The following is a 13,495-nucleotide window of genomic DNA, read 5'->3' on the forward strand; positions in this document are numbered from 1 at the left end:
ATGCAGGAATGATTTGGACAGGCATGTCCCTCCTCCTGCCCTGAACAGGACTTTAGAACTGTTGGGTTAGGGTCAGTGCCAAGAGCTGCTGGTTTCTGTTTCTGGTAGGAGCACAGCATGTGGCATGAATGTATGGGCTTTGGAGACTCCCTGGGCTTGAGTCCCAGCTCTGCCATTTATGAGGTGTGTGACCTTGGCCACATTATTCAGATTCTCTGTACCTTAATCTCATCTGCAAAAGCAAGGCAATAATAGTACCTTCTCTATAGGGTTACTAGGGGAAGCAAATGAAATTATATACATAAGAGTCTTAGCACAGGGCAATAAATGTTCATTGTTGTTATTATTTGCTAACAACCCAGAACTGTGCCATGAACAGCCCCAAAGCTGAGCACTGCTATCCATCTTTTTAATTTTTCTTTCAAGATAGGGTTTTGCTCTGTTGCCCAAGCTGGAGCGTAGTGTTGCAAACACAGCTCACTGCAGTCTCAACTTCCTAGGCTCAAGTGATCCTCCATCCTCAACTCCCCAAGTAGCTGAGAACACAGGCACGTGCCACCACACCTGGCTAATTTTTTATTTTTACTTTTTTTGAGATGGAGTCTCACCATGTTGCCCAGGCTGGTCTCGAACTCCTGGGCTCAAGCAATTTTCCCACCTCTGCCTCCCAGTGTTGGGATTACAGGTATGAGCCACTGCACCTGGCCTATCCATCTTTTTGATCCACCGAAAGAGTTTAGGTCCTAGAGAAACAGACCCAGCTTCAATCCCACTTCCTGGCTGGGTCACTGCAGGAAAATTGTTTAACTTTTCTGTTAAAGAGGTGAATAACACTTTGCTAGTGGGATTGTTGGGAGGGTGAACTAACACGAAAAGTGCCTGGCGAAGGCCGTCCACTTGTTTGATCACAAGATGATCTGGTGATTCCCTTGCCCTAGTCTACTTTACTATACACATATTCTCAACAGCTCTCAGGCCTCGTAGGAACATCAGATTTTTCCTACATTCGGTTAAGTTTGGCTGGAATTAAACTCTGGGATTTGTTCCTTCTGTGTTATGTGGGAAGCCAGTTGGCCTCATCTTAGCGTCTTGCTATGCAGGTTGGCTGAACCCTCACTAGAGCTGCACAGTGTCAGGTCAGCAATGGGAGTTGCTCTAAGAACTTCTGGGAAACTTAAATTGGCTAACATGGAATAAACTTTTTTTTTTTGAGACGTCTTGCTTTGTCACCAGGTTGGCGTGCAGTAACACAATCTCAGCTCACTGCAACCTCCGTCTCCCAGGTTCAAGAGATTCCCCTGCCTCAGCCTCCCAAGTAGCTGGGACTACAGGTGTATCCCACCACACTCGGCTAAGTTTTTGTATTTTAGTAGAGACAGGGTTTTACCACATGTAGAAAGTAAAAAGTTCCTCTTCAAAATTTCCCTTCTTGTTAAAGAATAATAATAATAAATGTTAGAAATAATAGTTTCTTTTAAAGACTAACTTTCTTCAAAGCCTTCTTGCATTTTGCTAGTAAGTCTTTGTTAAGCCCTGTCCTATGTAGCTGTTAGATATAAGGGAATAAGTGCATTCTATGTCCTTGTACTTTAACCAAGATATTTGTGCTGGATGTGCTCACAGGCACGTAGTACATTCTAAGTCCTTTCCCAAGCAACTTCCTCTCCCTTCCTTATTTGGACTTCCTCTTTTCCTTTGTTGTCTGTTGCCTTTACCTATTTAGAAAAGTTATAACTTGTTAGCCAATTGGGGTCAGTTTAGATTTTGAGGTCTGGCTCCAACCAACGGAGATTGAACACAGCAGTAAAGACCCAATGCGTAAGGAATAAATACGCCTGCCTGTCCTTTGTTCATTGTATTCTCATGGCAAGATGGCTAATGGGAACACACTTTCTGGAGAAAGTCAAATTGCCTTGCTGAGAAAACTTTTTGTCTGAGTGCTAATTTTTCTTTGCCGTACCTAGGAACAAGCATTCTGTCTCTAACACCATGTTGGCCAGGATGGTCTCGATCTCCTGACCTTGTTATCTGCCTGCCTCAGCCTCTCAGAGTGCTGGGATTACAAGTGTGAGCCATCATGCCTGGCCAATGCTTTTTAAATCACTGCAATTTTTTAAGAACCATTTGACCCATTACCTCTGAAAAATCTCTCCTCATGGATGTATCAAAGGCATCACAAACTCAATATTGCTAAAAAATAAAAGCTTAACTATTTTTTCCTACTGTGCCCTCCAATCTGTTCCTTTTCTTTTCATCCCCAGTGTAACAAATGACTCTACTCAGGTGCCCAAGTCACAAACCTGGGACTCTCCTTGGCTGCCCCTCCCCTCACCCCTGCATTTGACCAATTGCCAAGTCCTGTTGATTTTACCTCGTTAGTCTCTAAGTTTGTCTGCCCCCTTCCCTGGGCTCCTTCCTTGGTTGTGTGTGGCTTCAGATCTCCCCTGGATCCTCTGACACACTCAGAGCCCATGACTCCCCCTCCAGCCTGCCCTCCCAGCCTTGCTCTACACTGAAGCTACAGGATCTTTCTGAAATGAACCCGTTCACATTGCCCTCCTTAAGACCCATATGTAGCTCCTAGAACTTTCAGGATCACATCTAAACTCTTTTCTTGGCTGACAAAGGTCTTTCTCACCTGCACCTGCCACCTCCAGGCTTGATTTCTGCTGACTCCCGAAGGCATAGCACTTAGGGACCACAATATTTTTAGGGACCTATGAACATGTTTTAATTTCTTTATAATCAGAAAGAAAATCAATGGACTTTTAAATCATAAAAAGTGTTTTTTTTTTTTGTTTTTTTCTTGAGATGGAGTCTTGCTCTGTCACCAGGCTGGAGTGCAATGGTGTGGCCTCAGCTCACTGCACCCTCCACCACCTGGGTTCAAGTGATTCTCCTGCCTCAGCCTCCCGAGTAGCTGGGCTTACAGGTGCCCACCACCACGCCCAGCTAATTTTCATACTTTTAGTAGAGACTGGTTTCACCATGTTGGCCAGGCAGTTCTCGAAACTCCTGACCTCGTGATCCGCCTGCCTCGGCCTCCCAAAGTGCTGGTATTACAGATGTGAGCCACCTCGCTCAGCAAGTGTTTTAATATGTAATAGTAATTTATGTATTTATACCAACAAGGCCATAAAATATGCCTTTTAATATATTTGTTTAATGGAGGGAGGGGCCATCAAAGTAAAATGCCTAGGGCCCTCAAAAGCTGTAATGTAGCCCTATTGTTTGCATTTCCAAAGTCCCACCTCTCCGGGCTAACTCTTCCTTATCAGTCCAGCTCTTAGTTAATAAATCCTGCCCTGCAGGAAGTCTTTTCTTTTTCTTTTCTTGCTTTTTTTTTTTTTTTTTTGAGACAGGGTCTCTGTCACCCAGGCTGGAGTGCAGTGATGGCTCATTGCAGCCTTGACCTCCCAGGGTCAAGCAATCCTCTCACCGCAGCCTCCCAAATAGCTGGGACCACAGGTGTGCACCACCATATTTGGCTAATTTTTAAAGTTTTTAGAGACAGGATCTCACTGTGTTGCCCAGGCTGGTCTTGAACTTCTGGACTCAAACAGTTCTCCTGACTTGGCCTTCCAAAAGGCTGAGATTACAGGCATAAGCCACTGCACTTGGGCCCAGGAACTCTTTTCTAACCATAAAACTAAACTAAGTATGGTTCTGACTGCTCCAGGGCACCTACTTTTGTCTATACCACAGCATAGACAGCCAAGAATGGTGTTTGTCCTGTTTTCTAGAAACTCCTTAACAGTAGGCTTATGTCTGGTTCATCCATGTGGCCCCAGGATCTGGCACATAGTAAGCACTCCACAAATAACTATTGAAGGAATACAGTTCTGTTTACACAGAAGTTTAAAATAGATAAAAACCTTCAGGAGGGCAACTGTTTTGAAACTCTTGAAATGCTTGCATTCTTTTCAATTTCACTCCCAAGGCGAGGCCACATAGCAAACAGAGAGGCAGACAGCCTAGGTTGGAATCTCATCTCTGCCAGTTATAGCTGCATGACCTTGAGTAAATTACTCAACATCCTCATGCCTCAATTTCCACATCTGTAATGTAGGGATAATAACAATTCCTAAGCTCATAGGATACTAGGAAAATTAAGTTAATATTTGGAAAGCATTTGTAACAATCAATGCCTGGATTAGTCTGTTTTCACACTGCTGACAAAGACATACCCAAGACTGGGCATTTTACAAAGGAAAAGAGGGTCAATGAACTCACAGTGCCACGTGCCTTGGAGGCCCCACAATCATGGCAGAAGGAGAAATGCACATTCCACAAGGCAGCAGACAAAAGAGAATTGAGACCCAAGCGAAAGGGGAAACCCCTTATAAAAACATTAGATGTTGTGAGACTTATTCACTACCACAAGAACAGTGTCAGGAGAGCCGCCCCCATGATTCAATTACCTCCCACCAAGTTTCTCCCACAACACTTAGGAATTATGGGAGCTACAATTCAAGATGAGATTTGGGTGGGGACACAGCCAGACCATTATCAATGCCTAATACATTGTAACCTATCTTAAGGAACTATTGAATGAAAGATGAAGATGTTGCTTTTGTTTTGTGGCAGAGTTCTAGCTCCAAATGGTACAATTCGTATTTTCTCTGTGACCCAGGCTGGAGTGTGGTGGCTAGATCATGGCTTAGAGCAGCACCAACCTCCTGGGCTCAAGCAATCCTTCCACCTCAGCCTCCCAAGTAGCTGAGACTACTGGTGCATGCCACCATGCCTGGCTAATTTTTTAATATTTTGTAGAGATGGGGTCTCACTGTGTTGCCTAGGCTGGTCTCAACCTCCTGGGCTCAAGCAATCCATCTGCCTTGACCTCCTAAAGTGTTGAGATTAGAGGCAGGAGCCACCGTGTCCAACTCACAATGAGTATTTTTGATGTATTCCTCTCCTTCTCTTGTTCATTCACTGCACCCTAAGGTTTGGTTTGCGTTCCTCTTTCCTTACAGCTCTGTAAAAGCAGTTTCTGGACTGAGACACAGCAGATCTCCAAGGTGAGAAGCACCTGGGCTGAGGGTGGGGTGGGGGAGGGGCGGGACAACAGAGGAAGAGGAGAATGAAGAGGAGGAATCCAGAGCCCTCAAGATGGACTCTAGAGAGAGGCACCTTCCATTTGGAGGATGGGGCAGGGAGTCAAGGCAGACAGCTTCCCATTGTCCCATTGTCTGTAAACAGCTCCCCTGTAACTATCCTGGGACCACAACACTTGTAAGGCCCCCTAGACAGATGTGTTAGGATTTAGCCTGAGGGGAGCTCTCCCTCCTCATAAGGTGAACCAGGAAGTAATCATGTGGGGATTTCTCTTTGAGTCAAAGCAGCTCTGGACAAAGCACAACCATCATAATTACAGGGCTAGTTGTTAAAGTGTTAGCTATTACAGCGAAAAATGAAAACAAGTTAATGTCTAATAATATGGGATCGGCTGGGTGTAGTGGCTCACGCCTGTAATCCAAGCACTTTGGAGGCCAAGGCGGGCGGATCACCTGAGGTCGAGAGTTCAAGACCAGCCTGACCAACATGGTGAAACCCGGTCTTAAAAAAATAATAATAAATAATAATAATAATAATAATATGGGATCAGTTAAGCAAATGATGGTATTTTCTTTTTTTCTTTTTCCTTTTTTCTTTCTTTTCTTTCTTTCTTTTTTTTTTCTTCTTGAGACAGGGTCTCTGTCTGCCAGGCTGGAGTGCAGTGGTATGATTTTGGCTCATTGCAACCTCTACCTCCCAGGCTCAGGTGATCCTCCAACCTCAGCCTCCCCAGTAGCTGGGACTACAGGCACCCCACCACACCCAGCTAATTTTTTTTTTTTTTTTTTTTGGTAGCAACGGGGTTTTGCCATGTTGTTCAGGCTGGTTGGTAATCTGTATTCTTTTTCTCCCTTCCGTTTCTTTCCCCTCCCCTCCCCTCCCCTCCCCTCCCTTCCCCTCCCTTCCCTTCCCTTCCCTTCCCTTCCCTTCTCCTTCCTTCCTTCCTTCCTTCCTTCCTTCCTTCCTTCCTTCCCTCCTTCCTTTCCTTCTTTCCTCCTTTCTTTCTTCATTCAAACTAGATCAGGATGTAAATCTGTATTCTTTCAATGTAATGAGCTAAACTATGAGTCTAAACATTTTTTTGCGGTCTGTGAGCCCTTCAAATGAATCACTGAACCAGAGGGTGGTCTTAGGGCCCTGTGACACCTTGTTTTTTAGTTTGGGAAAACCTCTTGATCTCTCTCTCTCTCTTATTTTTTGTCTCCATCCTCACCCCACTCTTACCCCTCCCCAACAATGTGAAAGAGCACGTACCTGGACATGCTGTATCAGGAGAGAAAAGTATAGATGCATAGATGAGCTAAGCTGTTCTGTACAACAGAAGTGCCAGGAATCTGATCTTTCTCTCTGATAGGTCAGAAAGACTGTTTTTAGGGCCCTGACATGTGTAGCAAAGTGGAAAAAGACCTGGTTAGAGGTGGAAGGGAGAAGACCAAGACGGCAGAAGGCCGGGACCTTGGACGCAGAAGTCCACGAGACATCTCCATGGCTGGCAGCAATGGCCAGTGCTGAATTTTATGTCGTCTCCCACTTTCTGCTTGGCTGGGCTCACCTTCTTGATCCCGAACTCCAGTACAGAAGAATCAGTTCCCGGGCCAGGCTTGGTGGCTCACGCCTGTAATCCCAGCACTTTGGGAGGCCAAGGCAGGTCGATCATGAGGTCAAGAGATCGAGACCATCCTGGCTAACACGGTGAAACCCTGTCTCTATTAAAAATACAAAAAATTAGCCGGACATGGTGGCGCGCACCTGTAGCCCCAGCTACTTGGGAGGCTGAGGCAGGAGAATTGCTTGAACTCGGGAGGTGGAGGTTGCAGTGAGCCAATATCACGCCACTGCACTCCAGCCTGGGCAACAGAGTGACACTCAAAAAACAAGAAGAAGAAGAAGAATCTGTTACCCACTTAGTCCTTGGTGACTTTTGGGGACAAAGGAGGAGATAGATGGAGACAAAGTAGAGGGTGCAGGGACAAAACAGAGAAGAGAGCAGACAGACATGTTAGGAAATGGATGTGGGAATTCAGCTGAACCAGGGACTGGAAAATTACCAGAAGAAGACTTGATGCCCCTCAGCATGTGGCATGGGACCAAGACATTTTATTTGGCTGTCAAAGAACAGGCAACCACAGAAAGTTGAAGGACTTGGGAGCATATATATTTCTGCATCGAGATTAATTAAAACTGCCCTGGAGGAATATATCTGGCTATCTCTAAATGTGGGGTAACATGATTTTATTTTTTTATTTAATCTCTACAGTCTAATCTTTTCTGCCATGACAACATAAGGCTCTTGCAGTAAAGAAAAATAACTGTTGGCCAGGTGCGATGGCTCATGCCTGTAATTCCAGCAATTTGGGAGGTAAGGCAGGAGGATCATTTGAGTCAGGAGTTCAAGACCAGCCTGGGCAGCATAGTGAGACCTGGCCTCTACACAAAAATTTAAAAAGTAGCCAAATAGGGTGGTGCATGCCTGTGGTTCCAGCTACTTGGGAGCCTGAGGTGGGAGAATCACTTGAGCCCAAGAGATTGAGACTGCAGTAAGCCTTGGTCATGCCACTGCACTCCAGCCCAAGTAACAGAGTGAGATCCTGTAAAAAAAAAAAAAAAAAAAAGGAAAGAAAGAAAGAAAAGAAAAAGAAAAAGAAAAATATCTGTTAAAGGTAAAAGTGATATTCTTGGCCATGTGGTTCACGTCTGTAATACTGGTACTTTGAAAGGCTGAGGCAGGTGAATCACTTGAGCCCAGGAGTTCCAGATAAGCCTGGGCAGCATGGTGAAATGGTGAAATGCTTCTCTACAAAAAACACAAAATTAGCCAAGCATGGTTGCAGGCATCTGTAGTCCCAGCTATGAGGGAGGCTGAGGTGGGATGATTGCTTGAGCCTAGAAGGCAGAGAGGTGAGCTGGGATGGTGCCACTGCACTCCAACCTGGGCAACAAAGAGAAACCCTGTCTCAAAAACAAAACAAAACAAAACAAAACAAAACAAAACAAAACAAAGTTAAAGGCCAGGCGCAGTGGCTCACACCTGTAATCCCAGCACTTTGGGAGGCCGAGGCGGGTGGATCACCTGAAGTCGGGAGTTTGAGACCAGCCTGACCAACATGAAAAAACTCCTTCTCTACTAAAAATACAAAATTAGCTGGGAATGGTGGTGCATGCCTGTAATCCCAGCTACTCAGGAGGCTGAGGCAGGAGAATCTCTTAAACTCAGGAGGAGGTTGCGGTGAGGCGACATTGTGCCATTGCACTCCAGCCTGGGCAACAAGAGTGAAACTCTGTCTCAAAACAACAAAAAAAAACTTTTAAAAAAACCATGATATTCTTAGCTAGAAAATTCAAACTACAAATTCAGTAATCCCCCCTTATCCACTATTTCAGTTACCTGCGGTCAACTGTAGTCCAAAAATATTAAATTGGCCTGGGCACGGTGGCTCATGCCTGTAATCCTAGCACTTTGGGAGGCTGAGGCAGGTGGATCCCAAGGTCAGAAGTTCAAGACCAGCCTGGCCGAGATGGCGAAACCCTGTCTCTACTAAAAATGCAAAAAATTAGCCACGCATGGTGGCAGGCTCCTGTAATCCCAGCTACTCGGGAGGTTCAGGCAGGAGAATCGCTTGAACCTGGGAGGCGGAAATTGCAGTGAGCCGAGATTGCACCACTGCAGTCCAGCCTGGGCGACAGAGCGAGACTCCGTCTTAAAACACAAACAACAAAAAAATTAAATGGAAAATTCCAGAAATAATTCATGTTTTCAATTGCTTGCCATTCTGAGTGGCAGGAGGAAATCTCACACCGTCTTGCTTCATCCCTCTCAGTTTGTGAATCCTCCGTGTGTCCAGTATCTGCACTGTAGATGCTACTTGTCCACCAGTCTCTTAGCAGCTGTTGGTTATCAGACCAATCCATGGGATCAGTGCTTGTGTTCAAGTAACCCTCATTCGACTCAATTGTCCCATTTATTATTTGTTATCTTTGTTCATCGCTTACTGAGCCTATTTTGTAGATTAAACTTGATCATAGATAGGTAGGTAGGAAAAAAAATAGTATATAAAAGATTTGGGCGTCGGCTGGGAGGGAGCAGCAAACGGCCAGCGGCTAGTGCGGCTCGAGGGGAGGGCGGCGCGGAGCGGTCGGGGGCGACCTTGGAGGAGGCGTCGCGGCGCCCGGGACGGTACTTCTGCCACCGCTGCTCCGCGGAGATCGTCCCGCGCCTGCCGGATTATATCTGCCCGAGATGCGAGTTTGGTTTTATCGAGGAGCTTCCGGAAGAGACCAGGAGCACAAAAAACGCTTCTGCCCCCTCGCAGCCCCCACGGACCAGAGCCTGCCGCCGCTGGAGAACCTGGACCAGAACCTGTGCACGCGGCCGCAGGGCTCCGAGCAGTTTGCTTTGGGCATCTTTGACGACGGCATGGAGATCCCCACGTTCCCTCCTGGGGCGCAGGTTGACGACCGCCGGGACCCTGAGAGCAGGCGGGAGGGAGAGCATCAGTCCCGGCCCCGCGCCGGCCTCACCACGCTGGCCACCATCCCCGGCCTGGGTCCTGGGGGAGTCCTGTACCCAAACCCTACGGACCACGCCTGGGGAGCTGACGGCCTGGACGCCATCACGCAGCTCCTCCGTCAGTTTGAAAGCACAGGCCCCCCACCGGCAGATAAACAGAAAATGCAGGCCCTCCCCACTGTCCCCGTCACCGAGGAGCACGTGCGCTCCGGGCTCCAGTGCCCGTGTGCAAGGACGCCGTGCCCCAGCTGCCCTGCAACCACCTGTTCCACGGCGGCTGCGTCGTGCCCTGGTTGGAGCAGCGCGACAGCTACCCCATCTGTCGAAACAGCCTCACGGGACAGAACACAGCCACGAACCCCCTGGGCCTGGCTGGGATGAGCTTCTCCTCCGCGTCGTCCTCCTTCTCCTCCAGCTTGCCCAGCAACTAGGCAACTAGAACGCCACAAGTAACTCCTGAGCCCGCGTGGGCCGGCACTCGTGGCAGGCAGGACCCGTGGAACAGGCGGGGACCTGCAGCACTCACCAGCCAGGATGTGAGCGGCTCAACCCTCTGATGTGTAAGGTTCAGTGACAACAAGAGAAACAATCCTCTAAATTGCTTTGGCATGACTGAAGCCATACTTATTTTTAATAGCTTTACACAGCTTTAGTAGCTTTAACAATATCTTTATACAGCCCACCGGGCCCCTGGCTCCAGAAAGCATGAGCCACATGATCCCCTCTGGGGCGTCCCCCAACCCACCCCCCGACCTTTGTCTAACCTCACCCTCTAAACGTTCAGCGGTGGAAAGATTTATAATTTTAAATTATTACTGCTTTGAAATAAACGGATGTTTTAGCTCACGTGGTAGCCATGCATGATCTGTGGCAAGACAGGCACAGCTGCTCCACAGACTGCCAGCACCGCCAGGACAGGCCACGTGGGCCCCCAGCCTCCCCCTCGGCTGCCTCCACCACCCGGAGTTCGGGGGCTCGGAACCATGAGGATGACCAGCAAAATTCAAGAACAAAACCTCTCCAACAGTTTTTTAAAGGAAAAAATATGTGTATCTTGAAAGCTATTTAAAATATACTACTTACAGAGAGAGAGAAAAAAAAGGTTTGGTACTATGTCCGATTTTAGGCATCCACTGGGGGTCTTGGAACGCGTGCCTCATAGGTAAGGGGGAGTTACTGAATTTACTGTATTTATCTAGTCTGTATTATGGTCAGCACTGGGATTGGCTCTGGATGAACAAAAGGAATAAGACCTCTGCACTCAAAGAAACTGCAACAAATGGAGGGAAACCTCCAACAAACCAGTAAGCGTGTGGTGACCAACTGGGATGTATGCAAAGAAAGAAATGACGTGGTGCTGTGGTTGTGAATAACAGGAAGAAGCTGTGTGCGATTGAACCTGTTTCAGAGGATGCTTAATAAAGGCTTCCCTGTGGAGGTGATGTTTAGGCTCAGACCTCACAGAGAAAAAGGAGCCTGCAGTGCAGAGTGGGTAGAAGAGAGCTCCAGACACAGAGAATGCTTATGGGTTGGATCTAAGACAAGAGAGAAATTGACTCCTGGAAGGGCATGTTTGGGGAATGCAGGTCGGACTGTGGCGAGGGACTGGGGGTAGCTTGCGCAGAGCCTTAGAAATCTTGATGAAGAGTATAGTCTTTACTCTAAATGCGTGGGGAATTGTGGAAATTCATAATCGTTTGCGTTTTAAAAAGAGCTGCCTGGCTGCAGCATGGAGAATAAACTAGAGGAGAGCAAGTGAGGAGGCTCTTGAAAGAGAAGAAGTGGGGGTGGGACCAATGAGGATAGAAAGGGGTGAGTGGATTTAGGCCATTCTGAAGGAAAACGAATAGACAAGACATGATGTTGGATTGGTGGTAGGGATAAGAGGGAGGTATCACTGATGGCTTCCTGTTTTCTGGTTTGGAATTATCTCTCGAGGTGACTGACTGTAGAAGAAACAGGTTTTGACCTGTTAAATTTCAGATGTCTGGGTTTATTAAAAGGGTGGCATTCAGCAGTGGCTCAGCCCTCTGATGTGATAAGGTTCAGTGCCAACAAGAGAAACAATCCTCCAGATTGCTTTGGCATGACTGAAGCCATACTTATTTTTAATAGCTTTATACAGCTTTAGCTCCTTACTTACAGAACTGCTAAGGACCTAAAAGAGTAATGAAGGCTGGGCGTGGTGGCTCACACCTGTAATCCCAGCACTTAGCACTGAGGCAGGAGGATCACTGGAGCCCAAGAGTTCAAGACCAGCCTGGGTAATATAACAAGGACCTGTCTCTATGAAAATAAAAATAAAATAAAAATTAGCCAGCTGTGGTGATGTGTGCCTGTGGTTTCAGCTACTTGGGAGGTTGAGGTGGGAGAATTGTCTGAGCCCAGGAGTTCAAGGCCACAGTGAGCTGTGATCATGCCACTGTACTCTAGCCTGGTTGCTGAGTGACAGAGTGAGACCCTGTCTCAACACACACACACACACACACACACACACACAGACACACACACAGAGTATTGTGTAATTTTGAGTTGTACTTTATTTTGTTTTATAAGTGATAATAGGCACTACAGTGGTATTTGGTAGTTTGAGTTTTCATAAAGGTAAACGGTATAATCCTCACAAATGTCAAAGGTCTACTATAGATTTAATAGGCAATGTATTGAACTAATTGCCAGTAACATTTTTTTTAACAGTTAAGTCTAAATTTAATCTCAACCATTACACCAAAGCCTGTGATTTCTTCATAAAACATCAATGCTGACAAAATTTCTAGTACACAAGAGAATCGCTGAATGGGGGGACCCTCCTGAACACAGGAGCACTACATCCTGCCTTTAATCAAGGCTCTAAATTCAAACCCCCAACACCAGCCATACCCTCCCCTCTAAATGGGACTACTGTACCACAGTGCATCAACCAAGGTGTGGCGCGCACAGGCAATGCTATGAAGCTTGGACTTGGATCTGCCAGGAAGTACTGGCATCCAACCAGAGGACGACAGAGTTGTTACCAGCTACTGCCATCGAAGCTTTAAGTGGCTTGAGGTCCAAGGACTTGAATATGGCCAGGATCCTTTCACACAACACACAACAGAATAGTACATTTCACTGAAAACTTTTTATTGATTGGCCTTTTGGATAGAAACGGGAATTTATTTGCCAGGAAGGATGATCCCATCATACTTCTGCTGGAACCAGCGCATGGCCTCCTCTTTGCTGATTCTGTGTTTGGCCCCAATGTCCTGCGCTTCTTGTCTGCGATGCTGAAACCTGGCCTACCCAGCACCACATAGACGTCCAGGCCGTAGATACCAATGCTTGGGTCATATTTGATACCGAGATCGATGTGTTCCTGAATCCCAAAACCAGTTTCCAGTATCGGAGAAGTTGTTTTTTCTTAACTCATACTCCTGCACCTTTAAACCCTTCTCCAAGATTTCTTCTGCCTTGGCCCCTCGAACTGTGCAGTGGACAGCAATCTTTTCATTTCTCCAGATGCCAAAGGATCTGACAGTGTATCTAGCTTTGGAAAACACAGGGGTCTGCCCTGTGAGCTGCTCCAACACCTTGGCAGCTCGGGTCAGTCTGTCTCCACTCTCCCCAACACAGATGTTGAGACAGAGCTTGCGGATGCGAAGTTCTCGCGTGGGGTTCTCCTTTTCACCTTGATCCTGCGCCATGATGGAGAACAGGAAGAGCTTGCCAGTAACATTTTATGGAAAATGTAAAGGGGCTGGTTGGTGTGTAGTCTGTGGATAGATAATAGTTCTCCTGGCCCAGAATGGTGGCTCATGCCTGTAATCCCAACACTTTGGGAGGCCAAGGTGGGTGGATCACTTGAGGTCAGGAATTCAAGACCCGCCTGGCCAACCTGGTGAGAGCCCCCCCGCCATCTCTACTAAAAATACAAGAATTAGCTGATTACAG

At 46.9% G+C, this 13,495-nt stretch overlaps 1 long non-coding RNA gene and 2 pseudogenes across 2 annotated transcripts in view; 2 read left to right on the forward strand and 1 right to left on the reverse strand.

Moving 5' to 3' along the window:
* The window catches only part of LOC105722770 (uncharacterized), a 39,148-nt gene that overhangs the window by 1,748 nt on the left and 23,905 nt on the right, over nt 1-13,495 (forward strand). For both annotated transcript variants that reach the window (XR_010339126.1, XR_001108683.3), the window contains exon 2: nt 4,977-5,021. This is a non-coding gene — a long non-coding RNA (uncharacterized LOC105722770). The remainder of the gene's footprint in view (nt 1-4,976; nt 5,022-13,495) is intronic.
* Nucleotides 6,442-9,996, forward strand: LOC105722761 (E3 ubiquitin-protein ligase RNF126-like; annotated as a pseudogene).
* LOC135270943 (large ribosomal subunit protein uL5-like) lies at nt 12,668-13,281 on the reverse strand (annotated as a pseudogene).

This window comes from Aotus nancymaae, unplaced genomic scaffold (assembly GCF_030222135.1).
Source record: "Aotus nancymaae isolate 86718 unplaced genomic scaffold, 86718_ANA_hifiasm-v0.15.2.pri h1tg000072l, whole genome shotgun sequence".
Lineage (NCBI taxonomy): Eukaryota > Metazoa > Chordata > Mammalia > Primates > Aotidae > Aotus > Aotus nancymaae.